Below are 15,146 nucleotides of genomic sequence, written 5' to 3'. Positions count from 1 at the left end.
TCATGTGAAAGAGAAATTACATTTGTTCTACTTTTCTTCAGAAGGCAAAACCCAAAGCAATAGGGAGAGGCTGACATAACAGATTTAGTCTTGAAATAAGGAAAACATTTTCTTATAGTTTTTGCTATTCCAAAGTGTTTTGGATTGCTTTGGGTGATAGTGAGTTCTCAGTGAAAGCTGGATAACTACTTTTCTTTTCTTTTTTAAGGCAATGGGGGTCAAGTGACTTGCCCAGGGTCACACAGCTGAGAAGTGTCTGAGGTCACATTTGAACCTAGAACCTCCTGTCTCTAGGCCTGGCTCTCAATCTACTGAGTTACCCAGCTTCCCCGGATAACTACTTTTCAAATTGGTTGTATTGGGAATTTTTGTGCAGGGTCAGATTAGCCCAGATGGCATCTGAAATTCCTTTCAATACTATGATTCTGTGGATAAATCTCTCAGCTTTAAATATACTTTCTGGGCAATGCACGCCCTCTCCTTAGAACATCAAACCCCTCAGCAAATCTCTTATGTTTTATAATTCAGATTCCACTGACCCTTGTTTGCCTGGACTCTTTTCTGGTCGGAGCTTTTCTCAGGTTAGGCTTTCATGATGTTGCTATCTGAATCTCACTTAGGATAATAATAATAATAATAATACCTTGTCATGTTCCTTTTTATGTAAATGCATGGAGATCTTATTGAAATACAAGATGATAATAATAATGGCAAGGTAAAGAATCTGGTGCAAGAAGGATGTACCTAGGCTCTTTCCAAAGTTATTTTTTATTGAAGTAACAGGGAGACAGACTTGATTTAACAGAAATCACCTACCCCCTAGTGCTGAATGATGTTCTATGGGTTCTATGGGACAATATTATAGCAAGTCTCTAGAGGATTGGGAAATGACCTTGCAACAAGCCCTCTAGCCTTCAAACAGTTCTTATTCTTTGCAAGGTAACATATAGGAGAGAGAGCATTGAACATGGAATCAAAAGATCTCACTTTGAGTTATGACCCCCCACCCCCACCCCGACCATGATCTGGTTCTTCACATTATATTTTAGTTTTCAGTTACCTAAATTCAAGATTATACATTATTTTAAATGACCCCATCTGTACTTCATATCCCTCTATGAGACTAAGGCCTATGAGTGCAGAAACCATTATCATGACTGACTCTTATTATTGATAGAATACTAATTTAGTCAGTTACCTGTGCTGAGACTTAGTTTCTTCATCAATACAATGGGAAAAATAATGCTTTTATTATCTAGTTTCAGGGTTGTTGAAAAGAAGAGTACTTTGTAAACTTCAAAGTGCTATATGAATGCACATTATTAGAACTATTCTCTCTGTAACATTTGACACATTGTTTATTCTCAAAACTACTTTCTAAGCTTTTGTGACATTGTACTCTTTTGGCTTCTGTTCTCTTTTTGTTTTCCCATTGTTCTTTGCTTTTTTCCCTTATTCCCTTCCTCTAACATTCAATTCAGGCTTTGTCCTTGACCCTTGTCTCTTCTCTCTATATGTCCTCTCCCTTAATGAATTTATTCAATCCTTTGATTTCAACTATCACCCCTATGCTGATGACTTTCATGTGAAATGAAGGAGGCATATTAATAGTTATTTGACTGATATTTGGTTGTCTTATTTCTCATAGCATCTACTGCAGTATCTTGCACATAGTAGGTTCTCAGTGGATGATGGCTAGATGTAGGACTTAATCCATTTCAGGGTTAACTGGTAATTTCACTCTTGGGGTAAATCCTCTAAAATTTTTTTTATAATAAGCCTGGCCCTTCTGGGGCCAAGGTATCATTTATTTTTGTTTATCCTGAGTCTTTGAGTACTTTTGTCTGTAGGTAGATTTACATTTCCCTGTGTGGTTTTGTGGTTTCCTTTGACATTTGGGGGGGTGTCTATGCACTCTAATAGCTCTGTTGAATCAGACCCCAGGGGTAGAACAGTCCCTATTCTAATGTGGGAGATTCTTCATCATTTGAGCCATTGTTCTCAATAAGTCTTTTCCTTGTAGCAGGATTGAGTAGACTTGTTCAGGGACTGAAAGAATAGAAAAGAAGTTGGAGAGCTGCTAGTTGTCTATGTCTAAACAGGCAATGGCTGGTGACCTTCTCGTTCCCGTTTTCAGTTTTTCTTATGTTTTTTTTTTAAATAAATTTTATGGATAATCTTTGTTTTTACTTCACCTACATTTCCCAGGATATCTGTCCTTTTCCTCTCTCCTCTTCAATCTGCCTTTCGTTCTTCAACTCTTCCACTATTATTGCCGACCTGGTACCAACCTTGTATTATAGGCATTTTGTTTTCAAGTTAACTCTTCAAAGGATAAGAATTTTAATTCTGCAAGGGATATAGTTATATGCTTTCTCACAAAAAGAATGTGATAGGGAAAGGAATTGAATCTGAAAAACTTCAGAATTTCTGAAGTAAGCATGGATTGGTTTGACAATTTAATTTGTAGCCATTGGAATAATTTTTTTCAGGTTCTGAGAATGGGTGTGATTTAAATGCTTTCTCTTCCCTTCCCTTCCTTATCTGGGTTTGAATTCTGCCTGTGACATTGCCTTGTGACCTTGGGCAAAGTCCTATAACCTAATTCAGTTTCATTATCTGAGTTGATTTTCATCAGCTGAGCAGGTTGAACTTGATGGTCTTTAACAGCTCTAGATTTATAATCCCACGATCCTTCTTTTCCTATTTTCCTTACACCCTTGGGACATAGAAGAATTTTATGATGGTTGAGAGCATGACTGGATCCCAATGGTATGGAGTATATGTCATGTTTATACTTCATTCATTTGCCCAAATACTTTACTTTTAAGAATAATTTGCACCCAGAGAGTCTTACCTTAAGTAGATGAGCCACTGGGGTTTTATAGGATAAGAAACATTCATAAATAGGATCATAGACAGATAGCTCTTTTGCAAGATGCGAAGAGGCAGAGCAAGTTTATAGGTTAGAAGTTGTGATCTGGGCATGCAGGCATCTGGGAAAAACATCTACCTTATTCTACCCCCCCCCCCTTTGAAATCACTAAGCATTCCTAAAGCCAATAAGTTAAATGTGTTAAGGCTAATGAGCTCAGCAACATATTAACTGGGGACAGAAAAAGACATTTCTTGACCTCACGATTTGGAAGGAGAGTAGGTGAAATATGTAAATTAGTGACAATACAAAGGTGAGTCATTGTGGAAATGTATTGTAGATATGGATTGCAGTAACTCCAGCTCAGAGATTTAACATTCTATCCTGGAATTCATTAAAGCAGTGCTTCCTGAATGTTTTTGAATTTCAACACCTTGCTTATTTTGTAATATACATCAAGGGCTAGATTGTTGGCATATAGTTAGATAAAAATTATAGTGAGTTAAGATTGATTTTGTTTTAAGCATTTTGCAATGTGCTTAGAGATAACTGGATAGACTTTGGGGAGGGTGGCAGTGATGCTGGTGTGAAGAGTGGGCATATGTGTGTGTATGTGTATGTGGGGGTCTGTCTGTTTGGAGAAAGTTTTGTCAGAAAATCAGAGTTGAACATCTTTTCTGAACATAAACCAAACCAAAACTTTATCTCCTCCTGTTCTGAATTAGGAAAGAAAAGTTAGACACAACTACCTTGTGTTAGAGGGCAGAGTCTTATGAATTATCAGGAAAGCTAAAAGATAATTACTGTATCAATTAAAATGTTTTATTTTATTTTTCCCCAATTAAATATAAAAACAATTTCTAATATTTTTTCAAAGAATATCAAGTCTTGAATTCTCTCCCTTTATCTCTCTCCATCCCCCCAATCTTTTCTTGAGATGGTAGGAAAATTCAGAGAGTTTACATGTGCAATTATGTAAAATATTTTTCTCGATAAATTCTTTTGTGTAAAGAAACTCAAATAAAAAAAAAAATTAAGCAAGTGAGAAAAGTTTGCCTGGTCTGGATTCAGACTCTATCAGTTCTTTTTCTGTGGAGGTAGATGGTATTTTTTAACTTGAGTCCTTTGGGGTAGTTTTAGATTGTTAAGTTATTCATAGTTGTTCTGTCACTATGGACAGTGTTCTCCTTGTTCTGATTATTTCATTCTGCTTCAGTCCATTTAAGCTTCATGTAGGTTTTTATGAACTCCTTTTTTGTCATTTTTAATAGCACAATAGTATTCCATTATAATTACATACAAGAATTGTATCTATATATACCTAGATGGATATCCCCTCACTTTCCAATTTTTTGCCCCCTCAAAAGGAGCTAATCTAAATATTTTTGTACATATAGGTCTCCCCCTTTTTTACCTCTTTGGGATACAATTTTAATGATATATCTGAGTCAAATAGATAATGTTTTATAGCCCTTTGGGCATTGGATCAAATTGTTCTCCAGATGATTGAATCAGTTCACAACTCCCCCAACAGTGCATGAGTGTCTCAATTTTCCCACATCCTCTCCAAGTTTTGTCATTTTTTTTATGTAATAATAGTTAATCTGATAGATGTGGAGTGTAACGTGCATTTTTCTAATTAATAGAGATTTAGAGCATTTTTGGCATGACTAAAGATAATTTTAATAATTTTGAGAACTGCATGTTCATATACTTTGACCATTTATTCATTGGGAAATGACTTATATTCTTATATATTTGACTCATTTCTCTATGTATTTGAGAAATGAGACCTTTTTTAGAGATTTGTAAAAAATTTTGCATCATTATGATTACTGAATATTACTTTCCACCCTATTTATCACAGCTTAGTTTCTGGCTACTTTTAAATTTATAATATTTTTCCATGGTTACATGATTCATGATTTTTCTCACCCTTCTTCCCTCCTTTCTCTTGGCACTGACAAGCAATTCCACTAGGTTATACACGTATCATTGTTCAAAATCTATTTCCATATTATTCATCTGACCACTTCTTTATCCAATTTGCCCTCTTTCCTATCAGCCTTACCTTCCTTCTCTTATCCTCTTTCCATCCTACTTTCTTAGAGGATAAGATAGATTTCTATACCCTATTGATTGTATATGTTCTTCCCTCATTGAGCTAATTTCTGATGAAAGTAAGGTTCAAATGTTCACCTCCCCACATCCTCCATCTTCCCCTCCTTTGTAAAAGATCTTTCATACCATTTTTTACATGAAATATTTTACCCTATTCTATTTTCCCTTCTTCCTCTTCCTAATACATTCCTCTTTCTCATGCCTAAATTTAATTTTTTTAAAAAAATATCATATCATTGCCCTGTGTCTATGTATACTCCTTCTAACTGCCCTAATAATAATAAAATTCTTTGGAGTCACAAGAATCATCTCACCATGTAAGGAAGTATATAGTTTAATATTTTTCAAATGTCTTTTGATTTCTGTTTCTTATTTACCTTTTTGTGTTTTTGAGTTGTATTTGAGAGCCATATTTTCCATTCAGCTCTGATCTTTTCATCAGAAATGTTTGAAAGTCCTCTATTTCATTTAATACCCATTCCCCCACCCCCTGAAAGATTATGTTCAGTTTTGCTGGGTAAGTGATTTTGGTTGAAGTCCTAGATCCTTTGCCCTCTGGAATATTATATTCAAGGACTTTTCTTTAATGTAGCAACTGCTAAATATTATGTTGTCCTGTCTATGATCCCACAATATTTAAATTGTTTCTTTTAGGCCATTTGCCATATTTTTCCTTGACTTGAGAGTCCTGGAATTTGACTGTAATGTTCCTGGGAATAATCCTTTTGGGATCCTTGTGAGGAGGTGATTGGTGAATTCTTTCAATTTCTATTTTTCTCATTGTTCTATAACATAAGGGCAGTTTTCCTTGATAATTTCTTTGGAAGATAATGTCTGACCTCTTTTTTTTTGATAATGGCTTTCAAGTAGTCCAATAATTCTTATATTTATTTTTTAATTTTAGACTGGATTAATTTTCTAGGTCAATTATTTTTCCATTGAGTTGTTTCACATTTTCTTCTATTTTTTTCATTCTTTTGACATTGATTATTTCTTGATATCTCATGGGTTCATTAGCTTCCACTTGCCTAATTCTAATTTTTAAGGCATGATTTTCTTGAGTGAGCCTTTTTTTGTACCTCCTTTTCCATTTGGCCTATTCTACTTTGTAAAGAGTTCTTTTCCTCAGTGAATTTGAGTACTTCTTTTTATACAGTCAATTTGTCTTTTAAGAAGTTCTTCTCAATGACTTTTTTTGTGTATTTTTTCTATTGCCCAATTCTGCTTTTTTAAAAAGTTATTTTCTTCATTGGATTTTTGTCCCTCTTTTACCAATTGGTCCATTCTGTCTTTTAAGATATTAATTTCTTTAGTATTTTTTGTGCCTTCTTTATCGAGCTGTTGACTCTTTCCCATGATTTTCCTATATCACTCTTATTTTCCTCCAGTTTTTCCTTCTACCTCTGATTCTATTTTTAAAATCCTTTTTGAGCTCTTCCATTAATTATTTTTGGGTTAAAGAGCAATTTATATTTTTCTTGGAGGTTTTGATTGTAGCAGCTTTAACTTTATTGTCTTCTGAGTTTTGTTTTTGTTTTCTTTGTCTCTCAGCACTTTCATTTCTTCTAATTTAAAAATAAATTGTTAAAGTTGGACTCTGTAACAATAGTGAAGGGAACACTGATGAAAGCTTCAGGTACTTTGTGCAGTTGTTTTCTGAACTGGCTCAGGGGATCTATTTGCTTTTACGTCTCCTTAGGTGGTATGATGTAAGGAGAAGTGTGTTTAATCCTTTTCTTGCCTGTGCAGTGTTCTGTGAGGACCCAAGCACTCTTTTTCCCTTGGAACTGTGACCAGAGTCCCCTGCTCCCCTGTGGTCACAAGCACTGATTTGTGCTAGTGCTCCTCCTCACCCTGAAACCTCGCCCCAGGACTGTTGCCTGGATCTGCTTATGGGCAGTGCAATAAGAGTCTTGCATCCAGAGCAAACAAAGGGACTCCTGTAATCTCCTTCTGTGCAGTTGTCTCATCCCACTTACTATCTGTAGCTCAGAGTTCTAGAAGGTCCATTGCTGCTGTGGCCTCTGTTCTAGTGTGCTGCTTTGTGCTCTACCCTCATACCAGCTTTCTAAGTTGTTCTGGGCTGAAAAATGACTTCATCCTATCTTTTTATGGGTTATGCTGCTCCAGAATTCATTCTGAGGTGTTATATCATAGTTTTTTGGAGGGTAATTTGGTAGAGATCAGATGGGTCTGTGTTTCAAAGGAATGTTCTTTTCCGACAATTATCAGAGAAGCAATTAACAAGTAGGAGGCACCTGAGACAATAGGATGCAGGATGATCAAGATAAAAGATATAGAAGAATACCATCTGAGCTCTGAGAATACACTTAGCTGCACAGAGAAATGAATATTGAGAAAGGCACCTCAGAGTGTTCCAGACAGCTGAAAACTGTGGTACATTTACTCTGGGCTTGTATTGGGCAGGAGACCTCACACAGGCAAGTTTTGCTAATAAGTGTTCATAATTGGGAGGCTTGCTGAATGATCCCATTGAATATATTGATTTCAGGTCTTCCTCCCAGAGACTTTAGAAATGAGAGAAAAAAACCATTGCTGTCCAAGGGAAAACAAATTTCGATGCTTGGATCACAGCACATATTTATTCATTTTTTTTTGACAGGTGTCAGGTTGTGCCAAAATGAATAAACAAATGAACAAAATAAACTCTGTGACCTAAACCTCCAAATTTGTTTTTCTTTGGAGTAGGATAAATTTCTTACCAGAATGAAGTAGAAAGAGTGGTAGCCTTGAAGTCAGGAGAGATCAGGGTTCAAATAATTTCTCCAATATTTACTAGCTGTGTAACCCTTGGGAAAAATCATTTAACATCTCTGAGCTTCTTTCCTCATCTGTAAAATGGGCACCATAGTGCCTGTAACATCAAGGGTTCCTAATCCAAAATCCATAAACATGTTTTAAAAATATTTTGATGATTACATTTTAATTTAATAGAATTTATTTCCTATGCAAATGGAGATGTTTTATTTTATGTATTTAAAAACATTATCCTGAGAAGGGGTCTATAGGTTTATTGGCTTCACTTAGAAATTCATGGTAAGCAAATGGGAAAAAGCATGTAAATTACTTCATAAACCTTGAGGTGCTTTTAAAATATTAATTATTGTTATTTTAAGTAAAATGTAATTTATCATCTACATATCTCAAGAGAAAAGTCATCATGACCTCAGAACCTTAGTCTGGGCCTGGATTCCTAGTCTAATGGGTAGGTTTTTTCTTTGGGGAGCTCATTCATTTAAGCCATGGTTTGTGCTGCTTTGTATTTAATTCTGCAGAATTATACTGGAAAGGTGGGAAGGATGGCCTGTTGGTACTGATAATATTAATAGGCTCTGGTACCATCCAGTAACTAGTTCATAACAAATTAATAGCAAGGTAAGCATTAGAAGTCATGATGACCGAAGTGACATTTGCTTGCTTAGTCCTTCAGCCCAATTCTTTCTCATAATAGAGAGCACTCGGGTGAATATTTTGTGGCTATTTCAGATGCTAACTTTAGTTTCTTAAAGGACCATAGGATTTAGAATTGGAAGGGAGCTTTTGGATTAGTCTCACCTGGAATGTTGCTATAACCTTATCATCAAATGATAAGACCTATTCATACAAGAACAGGGAAGAGGCTAAAAGCTCTTATTTATTTTTAATTTTAATGTCTTTTTTGCATTACAATCATTCCACTATGGAATCCTCCCTTGTAACAAAAATAAAATCTCATTGACAAATTGACCTTATCCTTGAATAGGTACTATTCTTCGCTTATGGTCTCCCCTTCTTTGCTCTTCCATTTTTCTATTGACAAGAGGAAAGTATACTTTACCATATGTTCTCTGGAACCAGGAATGGTCAATGCAATCTGAATTTGTCTGCCTTTTGTCCAACAGCTCTTTTACACCTGAGCATCCCTTGTGGACCTAAGCAACATTTGCGATAGCTACCATAGCAGTGCCTAGAAAACAGATCCAGTATGCACTCCTTGAGAGGGCATTACCTTTGGCTTTTTCTCTTCCCCTTGGGACATACCCTAGTCATACACTATACTGAGCCCTGGGGATTACTGCCTATAGAAGGTGGTAGATTTAGGCAGAGAAGAAAGGGGAGAGAGGGAGAGATGAATGCAATAGGAAAGTAGAGTGTGAAAGAAAGAAGGAAAGAAAAGAAAGTAGTTAGTGCTCATGGCAGAGAATGGGAAAGGGCTTCCTGCAAGGACATCGGGTGTACCTGCTGCCTATTCCTAGGGACAGAACCATTTGTGGACCTCTTTGGAACAGTCAGTCAGGACCCAGATCTTTGCTAAGAATTGGGGATACAAATACAAGCTGGGATAGTTCTTACCTTCAAGGAGTCAAGTAAAATTAAGTCAATATGTATTCATTAAGAATCTTGTCTATGCTAGAGGCTGTGAATATAAATAAAGGCAAAAATTGCATCAAAAAATCCCAAACAAAAACAGTTTCTGCTCTTAGATAAGCACAATCTAACAGGGGAGACATGAAGGCAGCTCTGTATAAACAATAGATGGGATAAATCGGACATAATCAACAGAAGGAAAGAACTAATATTAAGGGGGGATCTAGAAGCAGCTGTGGCTCAGTGGTTAAGAGCACTGGGACTAGGAGACCCTTATACACAGAGACTGATACACTGTGGTACAATCAAATGTAATGGACTTCTCTCCTAGCAGCAATGCAATGATCCAGGACAATCCAGAGGAATATTTGAGAAAGAACACTACCCACATCCAGAGAAAGAACTGTAGAAGCAGAAACACAGAAGAAAAACAACTGCTTGATCGCATGAGTCGATGGGGATATGATTGGGGATGTAGACTCTAAAAGATCACCCCAGTGCAAATATTAATAATATGGAAATAGGTCTTGATCAATGACATGAGTAAAACCCAGTGGAATTTAGGCTATGGGGGGGGGGGTGCAAGGAGGGGAGGGAAAGAACACGAATCATGGCACCATGGAAAAATATTCTAAATTAATTAATTAAATAAAAATTTTCAATTATTAAAAAAAAAAGAGCACTGGGCTTGAAGTCAGGAATAACTGCATTCAAATTGGGCCTCAGACACTTCTTATCTGTGAGATCCTGTGCAAGTCACTGAACCTCTGGTTGCTTTAGAAAAGGAAAAAAAAACACTCCAGTAACCCCTTGGATAGCAATGGTCCCCGGGGTTATGAAGAGTCTAACACGACTAAATAACATCAAAGAAAGGTTTCATTTGGAAGGTAGGATTTTAGCTAGAGCTTAAAAGAAGTCAAGAAACGGATAGAAAAAAGTCTTGCCTTTATGAGCTGTCTGTGATTGAGTTTTTAAAGAAGGAAACCAACCCAATTGCTTCAGTCTTCCCTAATGAGGAGAATGATCTGGGAAAGAAAATGAGCTGGAAATAGAAGAACAAACAAGCTTAAGAGGGAACTAAAGTCCAAGATAAGTGAGGAGAGCAGATAGCTGTTTTAAATGAGTTCAAGCCTCCTGACCCAGATGAGTGACATCCCAAGATACTGAAAGAACTTTGTAGATGAAGTCGCTGAAGTGCTGCTGGTGAGCCCTGGAAAAAATCCGGAAGAATGGGCAAAGTGCCGGAAAATAGGCAAATGTGGCTCCCATTTTCAAAAAGGAGAAGCAAGTGCATCTCATGGTGAGCCTGACACTGAGCCTGGCTAAATTTTAGAAGAGATTATTAAACAGTTGGTTTGTTAGTACTTAGAAAGGGAAATGGTGATTAGTGTCTGAGCCCACAGCTGCAGTGCCTTCCGTGAAGCAGGGGGTGCGGTTAACATGTCACAAGTCACAAAATGATGCTCTTTCCCGCAGATCCCTGAGTGAAGCAAATTGTCATCTGACAGGGCTACCTCCTGCGTTGTTTTCCCTTCCTGCTTCAGTTGGATTCCAGGGGCCTTTTGACTCCTGACATGTAAATCAGACTATTTCTTCCTGTGCTCCCTGTTTAATCCCTGGATTTGTTAGCTTCTTGTAATCAGGCTCTCTGGCTTTGGACTTTGCTCAGATTTTATAGTTGGGCTCTTTTGATGTCCCAGTTCTCTCTTGCTTTGTGTTTGCCTTTCCAATAATTTGCTTATTCCCTTAATGAGCTGGTCAAATAGTTCTATAACCTGCTAACCACCAGCACAACACTGACCAAGGATGGGATGAGCCAGCATGGGTTCCCTAAGAACAAATCATGTGAAAATAAACTTACTATACTAGGAGAGGCTGAAAATATAATGCCTTACCCCTGAGAATTTCAAATGTTTATCATATATGTATATGTATAGTAAATATATGTAATTTTTTTGCATGTGGTCTCCCCCTGTTAAAATGCCAACTCTATGGGGCAGGTGGATGGTTCAGTGGATTGAGAGCCAGACCCAGAGACAGGAGGTCCTGGGTTCAAATCTGGCCTCAGATACTTCCTAGCTGTGTGACCCTGGGCAAGTCACTTAATCCCCATTGCCTAGCCCTTACCACTCTTCTACCTTGGAACCAATACCCAGTATTGATTCCAAGATGGGAAGTAAGGGTTTAAAAAATAAAATAAAAATGCCAACTCTGATGGTGGTGGTGTTGTTGAGTTATTTTCAGTTGTGTCTGACTCTTCATGACTTTATCTGAGGTTTTCTTGGCAAAAATATTGAACTGAGTTGACTTATCCTTTTCTAGTTCATTTTCTAGATGAAGAAATTGAGGCAAACAGAGATAAGGCCTTACCCAGGGTCACACAACTATCTAAAATGGATTTGAACTCAGGAAGATAAGTTTTCCTCCCACCAGGCCCAGCACTCTATTCTCTATCCGCCCAGCTGATGTCTTTGCCTTTTATTTTTAGTGAATATCACAGCTCAAGGTAAATACTTAATAAATACTTGTTGACTGATTGACTGAATCTTTTTGCTCAATAAGGCATTTGATGATGTTATTCATGATAGTATTTTGGACAAGAGGGAGAAATGTGGGTTGGATAATGGAGGATATATTAGATGGATTCATAGCTGGTTGAATGGACTTAATCAAAGTGTCTTGATTAATGAATTCGTAGTGGCATGCCAAAGCGATTTGTCCCGTGTCTCTTTTTTCAAAGCTGTTAACAATGACTTGGAAAAAGACAGAAGCCAAATATCTTTATCAAATTTGTGAAGACTGGAAAGTTGAGGTTAGTTAATATAAAGATGGCAAAATCAAAATTCTAATAGCTACTGACAGATTGGACACATGGAATAAGTCTAACAAAAGGAAATTTAAAATGAATACAAATGCAAAACCTTTTATTTTAGTTGGAAAAGTTAACTGTACCAGGTCTGAGAGGGAAGAGATCTGGCTTAGCAAACCACATGAAAAAAGTATGGCTGTTTTAGTTGATTATAAATTCAGGATTAGTTAACAACTTGAAGTGGCTGTCAACATACAATATGATCCTTGGTTTTGTTACCAGAAGTTCTATCTAGAACAAATACATACTTGGAAAAATTCAGGGACCCACACTTTAACGATATTGATAAAAAAAGATAGTTCAAGTCCTGAGAGAAATTGAGAACTCGTCATATGGGGAATGGTAGTTTAGCCTAGCAAAAAATAAAATTAAAAAAGACCCAGAAGGTCCTATTAGCTGTCTTTCAATATTTGAAAGACTGTAGTCTGGAAGAGGGATTAGATATATTCACTGTACCTTCAGAAGTCAGAATGTATATATTAGATATAGTCAATATACCTCCAGAGGTCAGAAGTAGGATAGAAGTGGTATTAAGAATGCTTTTTAAATATTTCGGGTCAACCAAAGTAGGATAGGATGGTGGGTTTCCTTTTAAACAATACATAAGTATCAATTAAGTTCTTAATCTGTGTCAGGTACTTCACTAACTTTTGGGAATATAATTTATACTAAAAATAGTTCCACCCTCAAGGCACTTATATTCTTTTTTTTTTAATTAGGGGTTTTTTTTTGGTGTGAAATTAGAATTATCAGGTATCTCCCTCCCCTTCCCCCCTCAGAAAAGGCATCATTTGACAAAATGATATATTACATTAACCTACTCATTGTTTCTTATGGTATATGGTATTCTATCACAATCATAATCCATAACTTGTTTAGCCATTCCCCAATTGATGGGTATTCCTTCAATTTCCAGTTATTTGCCAGCACAAAGAGAGTTGCTACAAATATTTTAAGACATATAGGTTCTTTTCTTTTTTTTTCTGGGTCAAAATGTATACACCATTTTATAACTTTATGGACATAATTCTATATTGTTCTCCAAAATGGTTGGAACAGTTCCCAGTTCCACCAACAGTGTATTAGGGTCCATATTTTTCTACATCCTCTCCAATATTTGTCATTTTGACCTTTTATCATTTTAGTAACAGAAACAAGTACACATAAGATTCATATGGAGTAGAGGCAAGGTAACCTTGGGAAGGAAAGTCTTAGCAGCTAGAATCCCTGGAAAAGGTTTCCTAAAGAAAGTAGCTTTTTAAAAGACTAAATTATAGAAAAGATGCTGACCTGAAATGGCAGAGGAAGTTTTCTCACCTGGGAGCTCCCCATATTCATGAAATTACAATTCTATTCCTTATCCTTAGTCATTTGAAAGAAGCCAAAGTCAAAGAAGTGGAGGTAGAAGATTTTAAGAAAAAGCTGGCTTTCCAGCTGTCAGATTTTCCTTAGGATTCAGGAAAGGGCTAGAAAGATTGGGCCTGCTCACCTTTGAGGTACTTCCCAAGACTGGGATTCTATGAATAATAAATAGATTCATCCTGCTCTCTCTTCCCAAATACCTTGGAGACTCAGTGTTGTCACAATCGGTTTCCCTACATACTCCATTTGAGACCCAAGTTAAGCCCTTTTAGAAACAAAAGTACAGACTCAAATTGTAGGGGCCAAAAAGGAGTCTAGGATCCAAGAACTTCCTGGCTGTAAAACTGGATCTCAGGAGTATAGTTATTATAAAGGTTATTGGTCTCTTTCTGTGCAAAGCTAGATAGATGAAAACTTTTTTGTTATAAATACTTTCTTCCCTGGAGACAGGGGGATGGATTAGGTGACCTGTCCTTATAGTCTGCCCCAATTAATTCTTATTGTTTAGGAAACCCAACCCCTAACCCACCCTACTACCCCCACACACTGGATTCTATTCACAAAGTTGGAAACAAGAGCATATTGTCCCCATTTTTTCTTTACCCCCCACTCCCAAGAGAGGAGCTGCAAATAGGAAGCTGCCATGGGCAGTTGGACACATTTTTAGCAGCAGTATTTACAGAGTGCCTCATTGGTCCAAGTGAGATCTGAAGGCCAACTGTACTCTCCTTTGTTCAAGGGAACTTATTAGGAGGTGCCCTGGACCCTCAGGCAGAATGCCACCTTACCCAGCTTAGGGGCAAATGCTTGTGCAAAATCTGGCTGGCTATGGCCCTGCTTCCCTCCAAGGAACAAACAGGGTGGAAATTCCTGATCTTCCTGAGTATCATCAGTAATCTGACCTGAAGGCTGGTACCTGAACACGAAAGCCTTGGGGTTCACTGCTTAAATATAATACCTGGGAAAAGAAGAAAAGCAGTAAAGAGACCCTTCTTAACCTTTGCAAATGTCATACACTATTTATATAACATTCACCACTTTTCTTCTCTTTAGTTCCCGGATTTTGTTAGGGAGAAAGGAGCAGGTATCTTAAGCCAAACTGCATTCCTGCAGGTTTTAGGTTACAACCCCTCCTCTTCAGGCTGCTCAACTCATTGTAGGGCCATTCTTCAGGTGCTGACTGCCTCACAAACAATCTGAATTCTATTTCTTGGATAATTCCTGAAACTGGTTTTTTTTAATAGCTTCAGGAGAGGAACGACAACAAAAAGAGGATTCCCCCTCTATTAAATAAATAAACCAACCCTAAAAGGCATGTTGCTATCTGCTGGAGAAGGAGGCTTTGAAATTCTTTCAGCCTGTGTCATTCAAGACAAGTTTTAATTTTTTCATTTCATTTCATTTTTCAATTAACAAACATTTATTTTCTCTCCTCTCATTAAAAAAAAAACAAAAGAAAGAAAAACAAAAATCTTGTAACAAATATTCAGAGTGAAGCAAGCCAAATTCCCATGTTGGCCATGTACGTAGGAGCTTTAATTTTTTTAGGTT

This window comes from Monodelphis domestica, chromosome 4 (genome assembly GCF_027887165.1).
Source record: "Monodelphis domestica isolate mMonDom1 chromosome 4, mMonDom1.pri, whole genome shotgun sequence".
NCBI classification, from domain to species: domain Eukaryota; kingdom Metazoa; phylum Chordata; class Mammalia; order Didelphimorphia; family Didelphidae; genus Monodelphis; species Monodelphis domestica.
Note: the sequence above shows the minus strand (reverse complement) of the source record.